The sequence below is a fragment of the Amblyomma maculatum genome, chromosome 4 (assembly GCF_055883805.1).
Source record: "Amblyomma maculatum isolate TAMU_Amacu chromosome 4, ASM5588380v1, whole genome shotgun sequence".
NCBI classification, from domain to species: domain Eukaryota; kingdom Metazoa; phylum Arthropoda; class Arachnida; order Ixodida; family Ixodidae; genus Amblyomma; species Amblyomma maculatum.
The window spans coordinates 68,962,146-68,979,178 of record NC_139347.1 but is presented as its reverse complement, the minus strand read 5'-3'; the positions used below and the strand labels follow the sequence as shown (position 1 = coordinate 68,979,178).

The following is a 17,033-nucleotide window of genomic DNA, read 5'->3' as shown; positions in this document are numbered from 1 at the left end:
GACAATCTCGCGGCCGCGACGGCGGTGGTCGGAAGAAGGGGTGACTGGCTCGATGACGTAGTTCACAGGGGATGTGCGTTCCAAGACGCGATAAGGTCCGTGGTATTTGGTGTCTAGTTTGTTGGTGGCAGGAACGCATAGCCAAACGAAGCTGTCGGCCTGGAACGTGGGAGCAGGAGTATCGGTATCATGCTGATCTTTGCGATAGCCTTGAGTGTTGGAGGTAAACGTGCGAGCTAGCTGACGGCATTCCTCGGCCTTCTGTACAATGTCTGACAAAGCACTGTACTCAGAGGCATCTGGATGGTATGGCAAAATTGTGTCCAGAGTACATGACGGTTCACGGCCGTATAAGAGGAAGAAGGGCGAAAAACCAGTTGTTGCTTGGGTGGCAGTGTTGTACGCGAACGTTACGAATGGCAGTACTTGGTCCCAGTTCGAGCTTCCAGATTCAGATGTAACATACATTGCGAGCATGTCCCCAAGCGTACGGTTGAAGCGCTCCGTGAGGCCATTTGTTTGCGGGTGGTACGCAGTTGTAGCTCGATGTATCGATTTACAAGACGACAGGAGCTCTTGGACTACTTCGGAAAGAAAGACACGACCTCTATCACTCAGTAGCTCGCGGGGGGCGCCGTGTCGAAGAATGAAGTGGTGCAGAAGAAAATGGGCTACCTCTCGAGCTGTCGCCGCGGGAAGTGCAGCAGTCTCGGCGTAACGGGTCAGGTGGTCGACGGCGACGATGACCCATCGATTACCAGCGGCACTGCATGGTAGCGGACCATAGAGGTCGATTCCCACGCGATCAAACGGGCGAGCTGGACACGGTAAAGGCTGAAGAGGGCCAGCAGGGTGGCGAGAAATCTTGCGTTGTTGACAGGCGGTACAAGAGCGAATGTAGCGACGTACGAAATTGTACATTCCCCGCCAGTAGTACCTTTGACGAATTCGATCATATGTTTTGAGGACGCCGGCATGAGCGCTTTGCGGGTCACTATGATGGTGGGCACAAACCTCGGAGCGGAGGTGGCGCGGAATGACAAGAAGCCACGTTCTGCCGTCTGAGTTGTAGTTCCTTCGGTAGAGAAGGCCTTCCCGAATGGCGAAATGGGAGGCCTGTCGGCGGAGTGCCCGAGGATGCGTAGCCGCGGAAGTAGTGCCAAGGATATCTAGCAGGTTAGAAACCCAAGGATCTTGTCGTTGCTCGAAAGGCATATCCTCAATGGTGAGTGCTGACAAGAGTGTTTGAGGAGGGGACGATGAGTTAGGCGAGCACACCGGTGACCGAGAAAGAGCGTCGGCGTCAGAGTGCTTGCGGCCAGAGCGGTACACTACACGGATGTCGTATTCCTGAAGCCTGAGAGCCCAGCGCCCGAGACGGCCAGACGGATCCTTGAGAGACGCGAGCCAGCAGAGAGCGTGATGATCTGTAACTACCTCGAAGGAGTGGCCGTATAAGTAAGGGCGGAACTTTGTTACAGCCCACACGATTGCTAAGCACTCCTTTTCGGTAACGGAGTAGTTGGACTCGGCTTTGGTGAGAGCACGGCTGGCGTAGGCGACAACGTATTCGGAGAAGCCAGGCTTGCGCTGGGCGAGGACGGCGCCGAGGCCGACACCACTGGCATCGGTGTGAAGTTCTGTAGGCGCAGTAGGGTCGTAATGGCGAAGGATTGGCGGTGACGTTAGAACATTGCGCAGTGTCGCGAATGCATCATCGCAGGCTGGCGACCAAGAGGAGAGGTTAGGGGTGCCTTTCAAGAGCTGTGTAAGGGGGGCTATGATGGTTGCGAAATTCCGAACAAAACGACGAAAGTACGAGCAGAGGCCCACGAAGCTTCGCAGTTGTTTCAAAGTGGTCGGTTTCGGAAAGTCAGCGACGGCGCGCAGCTTCTCAGGATCAGGCAGAACTCCATCTTTACACACAACATGTCCGAGTATTGTGAGCTGGCGGGCACCAAAGCGGCACTTTTTGAGGTTCAGTTGAAGACCGGCGCGGGTTAGGCAGGTGAAGACCTGGCGAAGTCGAGTCAGGTGGGTCGGGAAGTCGGTTGAAAAGACGACGATATCATCAAGGTAGCATAAACAGATGTTCCATTTCAGGCCGCGCAGTACAGTGTCCATCATTCTTTCAAATGTGGCTGGGGCGTTACAGAGTCCGAATGGCATAACATTAAATTCGTATAGTCCGTCTGGAGTAATAAAGGCGGTCTTAGGACGATCCGCCTCTGCCATGGGCACCTGCCAATACCCGGAGCGTAAATCGAGTGAGGAAAAGAATTCTGCGCCTTGCAAGCAGTCTAGGGCATCGTCGATTCGTGGGAGGGGGTACACATCACGACGAGTGATTTTGTTGAGACGGCGATAATCAACATGCTCGTCGCCAAAGGCCCCACGACTTGGGGAATTGGGGGGCCAAATAAGGTGGCGCAGGCCGCGCAGCAAAGGCCATATTTATTCGGCGCCGGCAGTAGCGTGTAGTGTGCCCAGGGATGCCGCAGTGGTAGCAAATAGGCCTGTTGTCTGCAGTGCGCCATGGAGATGGTGTCTGACGCAAGGGGGGAGCAAACGCTGTTGGTGCCGAACGCATAGGGGGCGAAGCATAGGCATATGCTGGCTCAGGAGGTGGACTTGAAGTAACTTCGGCATATGAGCGACGCAATACCTGGGGAGGAGCCGGCGCGAATGCTGGAGCATAGCTCAGTGGCGCAACGCCGGACGATGAAATTGTGGGCGTGGGGAACGGCATTGAGGGTGCGACCGGAGGTGATTGAGGAACAGTATTAGGGAGGACTTCAGATACATGCTGTTGGATTGCACGGCGAAGCTCCGGAACAAGGCCAGTTGGTGACGACTCCTTAACATATGGCTGCAGGGACAGTTGTCGTGCGACCTCCTGACGTACAAAAGCCTTGATGTTTTCAGAGAGGCTAGATGACTCCCTCTCTGCGGCTAGTCCAGCAAGTGATGCTTGAGGCTGGCGAATCAAAACACGCTCCTTGCGGAGTTCGTCGTAGCTTTGACATAGGTCGTAGATTTCCTTGACCGTCGTGGGGCCTTTGGCGACGAGCATGTTGAAAGCGCCGTCATCAATTCCTATGAGGACATGACGTATCTTAACGGCCTCGGTCATGGTCGGGTCAACGCGACGACACATATCAACAATGTCCTCAATGTAACTGGTGAACGTTTCACCGGGCAGCTGCAGTCGCGACCGAAGACGCTGTTCCGCGCGGAGTTTTCGGACGGCGGGGCGGCCAAAGACATCAGAAAATTTCGTCTTGAAACTCGCCCAGGTAGTAAAGTCCGACTCGTGGTTTCTAAACCACAGATTAGCGACGTCGCTCAAGTAAAAGATGACATTGGTGAGCTTACGGTTGTCGTCCCAGTTATTGTGACGGCTGACCCGTTCGTAAGTGGTCAGCCAATCGTCGACGTCGTCATCGCTGCTTCCACTGAAGGTAGCGGGGTCCCGTTGACGAATCGCACCTGTGCAGGTGACGGGCGGAGGTAGGTGCAATGAAGTCGGCTCCGTCATTGGTGTAGTCAACGTTCTGCTGCGAAGTTCCAGGGCGAGATGGGTACAGGGAACCTCAGATTGACCTCCACCAAGTGAGATGTGGATTTAATAGTTCGTTTGAACGTCTAGCGCTGCCAGTAATTCGGGCAGAGCAGGGTCGAATTGCCAGCCGCAGGGCACAGCTTCAGCACGAGAGATGGGCGCCGGAGCCAAGCGATGGTGATGGCGATGCCGCAGCATTTTCCGTTCTTTGTCTTCTTTACAATATATATATATATATATATATATATATATATATATATATATATATATACCGAAAGCGGCCAGTAAAGGTGTGCATTGAAAAAATGCCCAAGGACCGCATAGCGTCCTCGGCTCGGGCCAGCGAAGGTGACCTTTCGAAAGTAGAAAAAAAAAAGTGAAATTCGAAACAACAGTCGTGCGCTTAATTGAAAAGCCGTCTCCAAGCTCTCGGTTATCTCGCTGTACGTCGGGTTTTTGTTTTTTGTTTTTTCCTGACTCGCATGACTCAATCTAGTTCCTCCGTCACGTCGCAGTGCAATGTTGACACCAGCTTTAGAGAATGCTCGCTACTTCAAGAATGCCGGGCGCTTCTTCTGCAGCGGCGAAGGTGGCGGATGCGATGAGCAGCAGATAATTCGCCTCCCAGGCTCAACTGTTTACCGACCGGTCGGCCGTTCACCCGTCGTGGCCGTTGCTTGGCGGGCATCATGCCGGGGGGCCAAGGTTACACGAGATCTCTTTCCCGCTCGCTGGCTGGGTGCCAATAATCTCGCGCGCGGCTGCTTTCTTATCTACGGATACGAACGAGGCACGCGAATTATCCACGCCGTTCCATTTATATTCCACGTGTACTTTCTCTCTCCTTGTAGCTCTGGCAATGTCTGTTCTTTCTTCGCTTGTGATTTGTCTCAGGTGGACAAAATCGTTCGGCTTTTTCCTATACTCGTTGCCAACCGCGCTGTCCGTTTAATACGAAGAAATGACGCTGCGAAAAACCAAGTTATGCTTGCGAAATCTATATAGGTTTCCTTTAGCGTCATACGTTTAGGTCACGCTTCTTTTACCGCTTACGTCAGGCAGCCAACTGGCCGGCCCGAGGGCTGCCAGCCAGTGCCTTAATGTAGCTTCTCACCCGAATAAAAAAATCTTTACGGTGGAGAGGCACCGTAAGCGTTGATCGAAGCCAGGAGTGTATAGTGTGTGTCGGGTGTTCTCTGTAGTCTCTGCGTCCGTGCCTCTTCTGTTGGTGCCTGTGACGACCTGGGCTTTCGTCCGGTCGAAAAACAGATATAGGCCGAACAACGGCGTCGAGGAAAAGTACTGCGATCATTTTCAGTGGTGTTATCGGAGCCGAACTAGGGTACTGCCTGTTACAGCCGAGATAAACGGTAAATATATGTGCTCTTTATCTTTACGATGTTCCGTTCTTTTTTTTTCTTTTTTTAATTTCTGCATGCAGAAAATATCGTCTAGCTAGGGCATGTATAACAATATGCAGTGTTACGAGAGTGGGACGGATTTGTCGAACGTAGGGCAAGCTGGATTGCGTCGGGGGTGGGGGTGGAGTTGACGTCATCTACTATTCTGTGATGCGAAGTGCTGACCTGGTGTAGCTTCCCTGTTATGCCGACGGAAGCATTACGGAATCAGATATTTAGGTGTTGGGGCAGAGGAAAACACAGGCATGGACTGACTGAGAATAGCCCTCTTTATTTCCGAGAATGTTTAGGGCGCCCTCAGAATAAGGTTCGAAATATAATTCGTGTCTCAAGACTCAGACTACTTTAGCACAGGATACTCTTTGTTTGTCGCCTGCGGCATTGTCACCACCGCGTGGCAATACATTGCCCGCATTTACACACTGATTCTGTTGGTGCTGTACGAATTCTCGTAAGTATGCTCGGGCCTGCTTGTAACCTGTCTCCATTTCGCCCCGTTCTATACCTATATCTGTGCGTGCATGCTTCAGCCTTAAGTTTATAAGTGTTATTTTTGGACGACGGTTTAGAGCTTAGGTGCCACAATATTTTGCGTCGCAAATGCACGTCAGTGTTTCGGCTTTATTGATCACTTTACGCTAGTATGTTCACATAGACATAAGATCTCATCGTGTAATTGCCAACGACAAAGTTACTAGATCCTTATATTTTACACATATTTCGGACTTCGCTTGAGATGGTGTGCCATGCGTCAAAGGAGTACTAACATTATGTAATGAATAAGGTGCTTTTTTCTACTCCTAGTCTTTCTTTTTCAATTCACAAGTGTTATGTTGCCAAATAGCGCAAGTGTCTTTGCGAACATTTTTTTTTTTTTTTTTTTGCATTTAGCGATTTTACCTTAAGGCAGTTTAACCCGCATTATGCGTGCTCAATTTCACAAGCTGCCTGCAGTACTGCGGATGGTAGAGCGTCGCGTACATGATTGTGATTCTGCTACATTCCAACACCTATAGGCAGCAGTGGGAACTCAGTCATGCAGTGCGCGCCATCCTGGTTGGCTGAAGTCACCCCCCCCCCCCCCTTACCTTTCACAGTGGTGCACATAACTTGTGAAACGGAGCATGGAAGTTTGAGGAAGAAGGCATCTGCTTTTCTAACGTTACCGGGCTGCACCTGTCATGTGCATTGCACCTATAAACAGTTCGATTGACCCCGGAAATTGGATTCCCCGCCTAACATTGCGAGACAATGCACAATAGCCATCATTGAGGCGAACGATTCGGAAAAGAAAATATCGCAAAAACATAAGAGGACAAAAGAGAGCCGTTTCACGCTGTGACCTTGCTCTGACCTTCATGGGGTTGCGAAGTGTGGCGAATCCTCACCACCTACCCCGGAGCGCCTTTGGCTCTTACGGCATACCTGGCCGACCTCCACGTGGCGCCATCCAGGCAGCACAAATTACTTGCCCAATTTTGGCATTTTATCGGCATACATTTTACCAGTACATTATACATTATCTACATTATACCAGTGCATTGGCAACACAGTGCCAACAGTTTTCTAGAGGTTAGTATTAAAATTGTAACGCCAGAGTTCGCTTTATTGTATTCCGGGCGATGCCATATATCTAGTTATCTGTTAACATTGTGTGCTAACCTCTGTAGCGAAATATTTTATTTTATTTTTTCTAGCTTGGCATTGCGCAATAACACTATTCCCTTTCGTTTCGTTGACAAGCGATGTTCAGCCTTGCTCGTCTGTTCATATCAGTGTGATAAGATGTGCTGAGCCAGACGCAACAGAACGTGACAGCTGTTGCCTCTTCCCTTTTTACCCCATGTAAACAAAGGCTCGCGCGAGGTCGTTGTTTGTACGAAGCTTGATGCCTTGCGGTTATCGCAATTTGTAGGTCGTCCGACCCGATGCGAGCACCTGCTCACATGGCCTGACAAGGTTCGTTGTTGTTGTGCGCTCTGGGATCTTTGCGTTAACTCCCTAACGGCGTGGAAAGGACACGCGTACGCGAAAGGTCGCGCCATTTAGGTCGCGCGCCTCCATGGCTGAGTGTATAGTGTACTATAGCTGAGTGGAATGGCGTTAACTCTACGAGTGGTGTGACCGGCGCTGATTAGCCGACATGGCCATAGCGGGCATTCTTTCGGCGGGAAGCTTCCAATCGTACTTCTCACTTGTCCGAGATAAGAGGACGAACGATACTTTGTCTGCAGCCCCGGGCACTCTTTTCGTTCAAAAAGCGAGGAGGTGTGTGAAGGCGCCTGTAAAGTATGTTTCCTTCTAAACCAGATAGTAATAATCATCGAAACCAGATGGTAATAAAAAAAAAGTGAAACCCAAGAAAATGGTCAGAAAATCCTACAGAGCAGTACAAACGATGCACTTTCGACAAGTTGGCGGCAGGAAGAACCGTAATTCTTTAAATAAACGAAAATCCGAACGCGGAGGTTATCGCTTTCGGCTGCTGAGCACAAGGTTGCGGCATCGAATATCCCGCCCACTTCTCGTAGATGCGAAAACAACCTGCCTGCCTACACTTCAAATCCGGTATGTCGACGCTGCCTTCAATGCGGCTTCAAAAGGAGGAGAGCTGCTGAAAGAATGCAGCAGTAGTTTTTCATCTCTCCATTCTGTGTTGTGTTAGGTTTTCGAGAATATCGGAATTCGCGATAGGCTGGTAGGTTCGATTCTTTCAATAGCCTTGCCATGTTGGGCAGAAGAATGGTCGTTCGTCATCGATACCGAATGCGTGCCCCTATTTCGACACGCTTTGAGCACGCACAACCCTTTTCTTTAAAAATAAATATGTTGGTGTAGGAACAGCGTTTGCTGATTGAGATTTTCGCGAGTGGTCAGCTTTCAATCTTCAAGAGTTACTTTTTTCTCCCGTCCATTCCTTATCCTAAAATGTCACGATATGCATTTTCTCACCCATATTCAGAAGCATATTAGCTTACCTTTTCTGGTAAACAGCGTTTTAATTAAGTCTTCGAAACGTTAGTATAATCTTTGGATGGCGAATGTAAAAAAAAGGTATTCCGTGTTCATTACAAGCACTGCGTCACAGAAATTTTCCCAATGTTCTTGCTGTGTATATATAAGATGGTTTTCAGCTATACCAGTGCTTTGCAGCTTAATATCTACTGTGCCTGGCTTATAGATTGCATGTGTGCGCAGGTCTATCGTTTTATTAGTGACGATTGGTAATATTCAAAGCCTACTAACAAAATGGTGGAGCTGTGCCGACATTCTATGGCAAGCACAATCTGAAAAGCTTTAGTTGCGATTAGCATTGATATAGCTGAAAGCCATCTTTACTAACAGGGAAAAATTCTGGTGCGCAACGCTTTAAATAGTTTTAAATCTATTTCTATATAGCTATGTTTCAGATATTGTAATAAAACTCAGAGCAATGCATTTGTCCTGCCATGGTGGTGCAGGAAGCTCGACTATTTGGCCCAAGGATTGAATCCCGGCCGCGGCGGCAGCTTTTCGGTGGAGGCGAAAAACTGGGCCCCCGTGTGCTGTGCTATGTCAGCGCACGTTAAAGAACCCCAGGTGCACGAAATTTCCGGATCCCTCCACTACAGCGTCTCTCATAGTCTGGATTGCTTTGGGACGTTAAACGCCATAAGCTAAACCAAACCACTGAAATACAGTCAAACAATGTTGACTGCCGAGCTAATATTTACGATGCAGCATTATTGCGTTGTTACGCTTTTAATTCTTTACATAACGCTATACATTCGGCGTTAAAAAATGTTTACGTTGAATGTTAAACCAATGTCTTTGTTTTAATCTAGACCATCAGTTGGTAAGTTTTAGCATTTATATGTAACGTTACAATGTAACTTGTAAGGCTGTTGGAACTTGAAATAACATTTTTCTATATATTATGTTCGGTCCTGCCTGGGTGCTAGCACATTGTTACCATTGCTGTACACCGATGCACTGTCGCTGGATAACGAATCAAAAATCATTCCCTTTTAGGAAATGTTGCTTCAATGTTTCCTAGGAAGATTACAACCCGCGTTGTTGGCAGCAGTTTTAATATTTACAGAAAGCGTCGGAACAGCTGCAAAATGTGACTTCAGTGTTGACTTTTGGCGACATTGACTACTCAGAAAATTTTCAGAAGTTGTGATTGCCCTCTAGCAACGAAGTGCTCTGCTATAGATTGCCGCTCGGGGCGGGAAAATAATGTATGCGTTCTACAAACGCAAACCTGCGTTTCCTGAGTTCGCCAGATACTGACGCTTGCATTCGGTTCCGCCGAGGCGGCTGTATATATACAGTTACGATGCGGCAAGCCGATGAAGAAACGACAGAACATGACCGTTGGCGATGGTAGATGACGTTTAATGAATTGCTAGCGGGCCTAGCGCGAGCGCTCCTGCCCGAGCCACTGCCCGCTTCTTCCTTTTTGCTGGTCCGTAACAATATATATATATACACAATGGACCTCACCGATGAAGAACCTATGCAAAGTGACTCTGAAGCTAGTTTCTCGAGTTCTAGTTTCGTTGGAATAAATAAAGTAACTACATAAGATACACCGCGGCTCTGTCGATAAACCAAGCTAAACCAAACATTGCTCTCGCAAATCTTTAGCTTAACCACAGTTAAACCACGGCCATTTTTTTTCCTAAACTCAGCAGCTCGAACCAATTTTTTGTCTTTTCGTTTTTATAATAAATTTTTTGTCTTTTCGTTTTTATAATATAAATCCTACCCCTCATTCGTTCATCTACTCCGCCATCATCGGCGCGCGTATGCGCTAAGTATTACCGGGCTTTTCAGCTGATCCGCTCGCCACTTGTGGAGTCTGCCTTTTTCGAACACTCTATGCGGGGTTTATTTTTGCTTCTGTCTTCTTCATAGCCGGTCCGCTATAGTCGATACACCCGCCCCCAAGAAAGGAAAGAGCATTATCGAAAGCCCTCTTGGGCGGCGTCGCCAGGTGGCGTGACGCTTTTCTTGCGGCTGAAAGCGTATGCCGGCAGCGGTCGCACGTCACGACGCCGGGGCTGGACGCAGGGTGACCCTGGAGAGTCGGCAGATCCGCTGGCGTGGTGGGTGCACGGGGACGCCGTAATCACGCCACGCTATTCCAAGGGCGGCGACTGTAAATAAGCCTCGTCGGGAAATGTTTTTATATATATTTTTTCTGTTCTTCCTTCTCTTTTATTTCAATTCTTCCGCTTTACCTGGCCCGGTCCGCCCTTGAACAGAGGATGGACTGTGCGTGGCTCTCGCGCTTATCGTGGTGGAGCGCGCAGAGTTGGAGCAGCGTCTATGCATCGCCTATGCACTCTGACAAAGTTGTCTGTGCCGAGTCTGTGCAGTGAAGATGCATCCGCTGCCGCGCACTACAAGTTCCAGAGTCTATCAACAAAGCCTATTGCCCTGTCAACTGTTGAAAACATTTGTGCTAAATGTTCACTAAGTCGACAGGTTGTTGAAATGATATCAAACACCGTTCGTTTCGGCATACTGCACAAACTGAGGGTAACCTTGCTTCATAAAAAAAATTAGGGCGTCTGTAGTTTTCTTTTTTAGCCTAGGCGAAAAAGTCGTGTTGTTCAACAACATGTGTGCAGTCGAAGCTGCGACACTGACCGTAAAACGGCGCGTTTAATAGACCTAACTCTCGTGCTGCATTTGGAAACAGTGAGTGATTTTCCAAACAGTTTGCAAATTTTTATTTTAGAACTTGTTACAGATATATAGGTGTGGCCTGTGCACGTGCATTGTACTGCAAGGCTAACACTATGTCCGCAATCTATAATGGTTACACAACAACACTAATGGTTACACAAATAAATATACAACTTTTATTTTGACTCAATATAGCCAAACTGTCGACATTGAAGGTGACACCAATTTTTAAACGTTCTTGATCGGTAGTGAAGTTCATGTATGTTGAACGCAAATTCGCATTTGAAAGCTGGCTGACTTTGCTTTCCCACATTGCACTTTCTGAAATTGCATGGCTGCACGTGATGATGTCCCCAGATTCATGCTAATTTATTCTGCAAGCATCAGCTACACAAACGGTGTCTGCACTGGATGCATAAGAAATACGAGACGTCGTCTTAAAAAAAAAAAAAATGCTTCTTTTTAGCTTCAATATTTGAAACTACATTGACGAATAAAAAAAAATGAAGATGAGGCTTACTCTCGATTTTAACTGCATTCAGTTCCGCAATATTTGCTCCATAAAATCAAGACTGAAAAGTTTTTTTGTTTTTTTTTTTTTAAATTCTAGTTCATTCATCAGTAATTCATCTGTGTCACACACATAATGTCCGCCTGAACATACCGGAGCGACGTGTCTTTCGCAGTTTCTAAAATAAGAAATCTGTAAACGGTTAAAAAAAACGCACTCTATATAATTACATTGGGTGCACGCGGCGCACCTGTTTGCTGCAGAGAGCTGATTGCGTCTCGAATGAGCTTGCGCACGTCATACCGCGTCAAAGAATGGCGGGCTGATTTGCGGCTCTGTGAGCAGCTGACTGTGTTTTGGGGCTTTTATTTCAGGCAGCAGCTGGAAGAGGTTCCCTTTTTTTTTTTTTTTTCGTTTCCGTGCTGGTTGTTGTTTCAAGCGGTTAGTCCCGAACACGTACGCTTTGCCCTTGCGCGCGCCGATGGGGAACTTGTTGCCACCTGTGGCACGATTCACGCGTTATTTCTGAATTATTGTAAATCATACGGTATACGAAGCAGCTTTGGTAAATTAAAATGTTTTATTTACATCGCTTGGCTACGCTTTCAAAAAACACCTATGGGATCGCGATAGTACGAATGCAAGTATAACCACGTCTCAATACTGCGTGAATCGTTTTCGTTTTTCTAAATTCAACTTTTCATCTACCGGTGCCAGTTTCTGTCTCGTGATTTTGGTTTTAAAAGACCGCGCTCCGCTTTGTATCAGTGTGACGACCTTTATGTACGAGAGCTCGTAAGCGAGGGCTAGGCCAGGAGAAACAGCTGCTGCTTGTGCCTCGTGTCGGCGCTCTGTCGCTAGGTCATCTTCCTTATAGGCGGTACACTTATCGCATGCGCTAGTCGAGAAGCCCACTTTTGGCAGCCGATTAAAGTGAAACAGCACTTGATTGACGTTGAGGGGGCCTTAAGTACACTTTCAAGTTAAAGTTCGCTCAACTGAAATCAGCACGCTGCTTCTAGTTTTGAAATATCATGCATACAGTTGGTGGCTAAGGAGATTCTTTTTACAGCGCTTAGACTCGGTGCATGTTTTTTGTATCGACGACGTTTTGTAAAATGCGACAGTCTATTGCAAAACTTCGGCATTCAATATAGCCATAGCCGTAAGCTGAGTGAGTCTCTGGTTATTATGCACGTTTCGTGTCGCCCTTGTCTGCGTCTGCTGGACGGCAGGTGATTTCAACTTCTTTGGACAAGTTCCGCTTTTAACGCGAAATCCTTTCTAGGCTTATGGAACGAAATCCCGTGCGCGAGGTTTGTGCGCGAGATCTGTCATATTTCGCGACATTGCGCGAAAAATGTTCTTGTCTAGCGTTCCTGCCATCTGCAATCCCGCACTTGAACGCGCGCCAAGGAATGCCACACGACAGGAGCGATGGTGTACCGTCCAAACTACCACTTGTCTGAGAAAGTGTGACAGATACTGCGCCTTTCCTTTCCTGTAAACCAATTATATATTTATATGTAGCACTGCAATGAACACCGATAAGAGGCAAACGATGAGAGGCGAATGATGGGAGAGAAAGGGTAGGCTTTCTCCATTCTCCTCTTAAGAGACATCTAAAAGACCCTCAGATGTTTATTTGTTTGTTTGTTTTTATCATCTGGCCACTTTTCTCCTGAAACATATCCTTCGTTCACTCAGTACTTAGACTGTGAAGCTGATATATCAGGAGGGGTAAGTCTCTCCCTCGTCTCAACGTTATTTGCTCACATTGTGCTAAACGCAGTTCCGTTCACAGCGTGCATTTAGTTTCGAAATGTTCCACAGCCTTCTAAATGCTCTAAATACTCGCATTAAAAAAGCACAGGCTTCCAAATTCTCTGTTCTTATAAGTTTTGTAATGGGATGTCCTATTTTGAAGGCCTGAGTCGCTTCGGGATTTTAACGTCCCAAAGCCTGATTCGCTTTGGGACGTTAAACCTCATAAACCAGACCAAATCGAGCTAGATGACGTGGTGTGAGGGCGATTTCGGTGTGGGCTTTAATTCAGAACTAACGACATCGAAAAAGACTCAGTAAGCCACCAAAAAGGATGAAAGTACAGAGGCGCGTTCAGTGCGTTGACTCATTTCCGGGAATGTCATTGAACTACACCTGCGCTGGGGTAATACCAGCTTGTTTTCTGGCGTCTTTCACCTCGAGTCAGTGACCACAATGCATTTTACTGCTGTTATTCGCTTGTTGGATGTCTATGCGGCCTTTTAGCGCTGAAGAACTGTTCCTTGGCTCGCGAATGTTTTTTTTTTGTAGCGTGAAACATTATCGGAGTAAAACCCGATTTTGAGGCGCAATCTTTAGTCACCGCTATTCTGGTGTTATCTGTGCAGTAAATACATATCAACCATTTCGTAACACACCGCAAAAGAAGCGGCTTTCTATGTGGCAGCAAGAGAGAGAGAGAGAGAGAGAGAAATAACATTTATTGCACCCGTCAAAAGGTTGGTGAGGATCCGAGGCGAAGCTCTGTCCCAACCATGTCCTCCCCCTCAGCCGTCGACCTGGATCCCTTGGATCTTAGCAGCGGCCAGGGCAAGACGGATGACCTCTCGTTGCCCTTTTTCGTCCTGCTTGAGAAGTAGTGCCTCCCAGGACTCATCTGTTCGGTCAGGTTCTCCAAATCTAGGACACGTCCATATCATATGGATCATGTCCGCTATGTCATCGCAACGTTTGCACCTAGGGCTAAAAATTTCCGGGAACAATTTTTTGGGGCTGAAGGTTTCCGTCAGTCAAACCGTTGATAATTTCAGGTGCATGAAGACAAGTTTCATATATCCCTGCATTCCGGGAATATTTTTGCTCGTTATAAATCTAATGTCATAATTATTTGTCATATCTTTCACCCGAAAGTAAATTTAAGAAACAAAATTTTGTCGTATTTAGGTAATAACTTAATAAAGCCCGCCGACATCGCCTGGCTATTTTTTGCAGTCTTTACAGCCGCCTCACCGGGAACGAACCAGCGGCCTTTCTATCTGTAGCCAAACGCCAATGCAATTGAACTCCTCCCCCACCCCCCCTCCCCGCACACACACTAACGCGCGCACGCACACACGCACAAACTTTCCCCTTCCAGTGGTTTGAAAAGCACTGTTCAGTGAATGCCCCGGCGCCTTTCCGTTTGTGTGATCAGGGCGGATGTGTGCCACCGCAGTCACGGCCGCCTACAGATGGCTGTTCGTTTGGCCATAAAACATCTAAACTTATAAAGCCTCGTGCTCGGGCAGTTGTAAGCGCATTCTTTGTACACGCGCAGCCGACCGACTACAAACGGCCTCGACCGCTCGGTACATCCAATCGGTACTGTGCGACATCGGAGAACCTTCGCTTCAAATATGACAGCTAATGAAGCCCACCCGTGAGCAACAGTTCCTGTTATTGTCGGCGAATGGAGATAGGGAAGCCATGCAGACAGACTATGTGTGCTGTAGCTGCGACAGTGTGTGTGTGTGTGTGTGTGTGTGTGTGTGTGTGTGTGTGTGTGTGTGTGTGTGTGTGTGTGTGTGTGTGTGTGTGTGTGTGTGTGTGTGTGTGTGTGTGTGTGTGTGTGTGTGTGTGTGTGTGTGTGTGTGTGTGTGTGTGTGTGTGTGTGTGTGTGTGTGTGTGAGAGAGAGAGAGAGAGAGAGCGTATGAATGCTCCCTACTGATGCACTGAGGTGGTTTCACGATAAATATGAATGCTCCCTGCTGATGCAGTGAGGTTATTTCACGATAAATATGAATGCCCCCTGCTGATGCACTGAGGTGATTTCACGATAAATATGAATGCTCCCTGCTGATGCACTGAGGTGATTTCACGATAAATATGAATGCTCCCTGCTGATGCACTGAGGTGATTTCACGATAAATATGAATGCTCCCTGCTGATGGACTGAGGTGATTTCACGATAAATATGAATGCCCCATGCTGATGCACTGAGGTTACTTCACGATAAATATGAATGCCCCCTGCTGATGTACTGAGGTGATTTCACGATAAATATGAATGCTCCCTGCTGATGTACTGAGGTGATTTCACGATAAATATGAATGCTCCCTGCTGATGCACTGAGGTGATTTCACGATAAATATGAATGCTCCCTGCTGATGCACTGAGGTTATTTCACGATAAATATGAATGCCCCCTGCTGATGTACTGAGGTGATTTCACGATAAATATGAATGCTCCCTGCTGATGCACTGAGGTGATTTCACGATAAATATGAATGCTCCCTGCTGATGCACTGAGATGATTTCACGATAAATAAGAATGCTCCCTGCTGATGCACTGAGGTTATTTCACGATAAATATGAATGCCCCCTGCTGATGTACCGAGGTGATTTCACGGCAAATATGAATGCTCCCTGCTGATGCACTGAGGTGATTTCACGATAAATATGAATGCTCCCTGCTGATGCACTGAGGTGATTTCACGATAAATATGAATGCTCCCTGCTGATGCACTGAGGTTATTTCACGATAAATATGAATGCCCCCTGCTGATGTACTGAGGTGATTTCACGATAAATATGAATGCTCCCTGCTGATGCACTGAGGTGATTTCACGATAAATATGAATGCCCCCTGCTGATGTACTTAGGTGATTTCACGATAAATATGAATGCTCCCTGCTGATGCACTCAGGTGATTTCACGATAAATATGAATGCTCTCTGCTGATGCACTGAGGTGATTTCACGATAAATATGAATGCCGCCTGCTGATGCACTCAGGTGATTTCACGATAAATATGAATGCTCCCTGCTGATGCACTGAGGTGATTTCACGATAAATATGAATGCTCCCTGCTGATGGACTGAGGTGATTTCACGATAAATATGAATGCCCCATGCTGATGCGCTGAGGTTACTTCACGATAAATATGAATGCCCCCTGCTGATGTACTGAGGTGATTTCACGATAAATATGAATGCTCCCTGCTGATGTACTGAGGTGATTTCACGATAAATATGAATGCTCCCTGCTGATGCACTGAGGTGATTTCACGATAAATATGAATGCTCCCTGCTGATGCACTGAGGTTATTTCACGATAAATATGAATGCCCCCTGCTGATGTACTGAGGTGATTTCACGATAAATATGAATGCTCCCTGCTGATGCACTGAGGTGATTTCACGATAAATATGAATGCTCCCTGCTGATGCACTGAGATGATTTCACGATAAATAAGAATGCTCCCTGCTGATGCACTGAGGTTATTTCACGATAAATATGAATGCCCCCTGCTGATGTACCGAGGTGATTTCACGGCAAATATGAATGCTCCCTGCTGATGCACTGAGGTGATTTCACGATAAATATGAATGCTCCCTGCTGATGCACTGAGGTGATTTCACGATAAATATGAATGCCCCCTGCTGATGTACTTAGGTGATTTCACGATAAATATGAATGCTCCCTGCTGATGCACTGAGGTGATTTCACGATAAATATGAATGCCGCCTGCTGATGCCCTGAGGTGACTTCACGATAAATATGAATGCTCCCTGCTGATGCACTGAGGCGATTTCCCGATAAATATGAATGCTCCCTGCTGATGCACTGAGGTGATTTCACGATAAATATGAATGCTCCCTGCTGATGCACTGAGGTGATTTCACGATAAATAAGTATGACGCTACAGTAGCAGAGTTAGTAGTACTCATGTGTCTGGCCACATATTGTTGATAATTGGTTCTCGCCTTGGTGCATGCATTTTCTTCGCAGCGTTGATTGTCTTATTTTCAGAGCGTGCCTCTCTGCTCCCCCCTCCCTCTGTCTTGTGCAGACGTGTCATCTGACTTTTCAAGTGT

At 47.3% G+C, this 17,033-nt stretch overlaps 1 protein-coding gene across 3 annotated transcripts in view; it reads left to right on the top strand.

The window, feature by feature from the left end:
• Positions 1 to 17,033, top strand: part of LOC146191321 (uncharacterized) — a 61,404-nt gene that overhangs the window by 29,432 nt on the left and 14,939 nt on the right. The gene's annotated exons all lie outside the window — the stretch shown is intronic.